This window comes from Cynara cardunculus (genome assembly GCF_001531365.2).
Source record: "Cynara cardunculus var. scolymus isolate 2C chromosome LG 2, CcrdV1, whole genome shotgun sequence".
Taxonomy (NCBI): Eukaryota; Viridiplantae; Streptophyta; class Magnoliopsida; order Asterales; family Asteraceae; genus Cynara; species Cynara cardunculus.
In genome coordinates this window covers 1,911,929-1,914,139 of record NC_037529.1, presented here as the reverse complement: position 1 = coordinate 1,914,139, position 2,211 = coordinate 1,911,929, and positions in this window count along the sequence as shown.

The window sequence follows — 2,211 nt, the reverse complement described above, 5'->3', positions numbered from 1 at the left end:
AGAGAGAGAGAGAGAGAGAGAGAGAGAGAGAGAGTTTGTTTCAAATACAATCTGTTACATTTGTACAACCAATGCAATCCAATAAATTGAGATATTTATGGAAATGATGAGAGTTTATTTATTATGATTTGAATATTTATGAAAGATGAATATGGTTCATTAATTATGATTAATACTTTATATTAGGAAACAATCAAAACTTACATAAATCACATATTAATCAAATGGAATGGACAGTTGAGATTGAGTTGTATTGGTTGCACAAATGTCATGGATTGTATAATAACCAATCTCTCTCTCTCTCTCTAATATATATATATATATATATATATATATATATATATAATATTATATTATATTATAAGAAATAATATAATAAAGGGTCTTCATTTGGGAAAATTAAAATTGTAATAATCTTGAGAACTAGTGCATCACATGCTATTTTACATAAATTTTTTCTATTTATGGCTTGAATTTGATGTATTGGTTAATATATATTTGTTTCACAATATGAACATTTTTATGTATTTGTGAAACAAAAAGTACAAGTAAAAAGTTTCATATTGTGAATTATTGCGGAACAAATATATATTAATCAATATATTAAATTCTAGTTTTAGATGAAAAAATTTATATAAAACACTACATAATATATGAAATTCTCAAATGATTAAGTCTATAATATAACTAGAAGGGTACTCGCGCAATGCAACGAGATATATCTTGATTTTAATATTTTATTTTATTTTTTATCTCAGTCGATGTTATAGTATGGTTTTATGTGATTTTGAAAAAATGATAATGTTTTTATTTTTGAATAAAATATAAATTTGAAGATATCATTAAAATTTGACAAAAATGTATCGATATTATTGTCAAATTAACTATTTAAACTTCCTATTTTTTGTGTAATTTTTAATTCAATTTTTTTATTATAATTTAATTTAGGTTCAATAACGAGTTATTTATATTTAGTTTAATAATTAAGTATTTTGTTAGAACTCAATAATTATCATAATTATATTTTAGATTTTTTATATTTTAAAATGGTATGTTTATCCTCTATTTGATTATGTTTATCCGCAGTTAGTTACACGAATTCAAACATGAAGTTTAATAAGTTGTACTTATGCAAAAAAAATTATTTGTAATCTTGAATTTTAAGTAATATGCATCAATATCCAGTATTTCATGCATAAAAAATAGTTTTTAAGAATTTTTGTTAAATGTTTTATAATATATATATATATATATATATATATATATATATGTTAGTGTTTATATCTTTTTCCGATTCTTAATGACAAGCAAAGTAAGATATCATGGGTACATTACATAAGCTCATTCGTTATTTATCTAAAAGGCCATTTACCAAATCTTATTAGATGTCATTTATTTTACTGGGTGAGTATGTCAAGTATTGAGAATTTATTTGATAAGAGACATTACAATACTGATAATCTTACCCGGTAAGTGAGGGAGAAGATTTTTATTTGATACTATACATCTCGATTTTAATGTTTCATTTTTTTGTCTCAGTTGATGTTATAATACGGTTTTATGCGGTTTTGGGAAAACAATAATGTTTTTATTTCTGAATAAAATATAAATATGAATATATCATAAAAAATTGAAAACGAAAATATTGATATTAATACGAAACTAACTATTTCGTTTTTTGTGTATTTCTTTAATTCATTTTTCTATTTAATAATATATTTTTTATAAGTATTATAATAATAAAATATTTTGTTAAAACTCAATAATTATCCTAATTATATTTATAGATTTTATATATTTAAAATGAGATATTTATATTCTATTTGATTATGTTTATATGCAGTTAGTTACACAAATTCAAACATGAAGCTTTAATAAGTTGTACTTATGCATAATTTACTTATAATATTGAATTTTAAGTAATATGAATCAGTAAATAGTACTTCATGCTAAAAATATTTTTTAAGAGTTTTTGTTAAATACTTTATAAAATAGTATATAGATATACATCAATATTATGATATGAGTTTTTATAGTAGACATAATATATGTTATATAACATGTAGTATGGGATGAAATCGGATAGGGATGAACGGGTTTAAGAGTTTTTAAGAGTTTTAAGAGATTTTGCCAAATGCTTTATAATATAGTATATATATATATATATATATATATATAGAGAGAGAGAGAGAGAGAGAGAGAGAGAGAGAG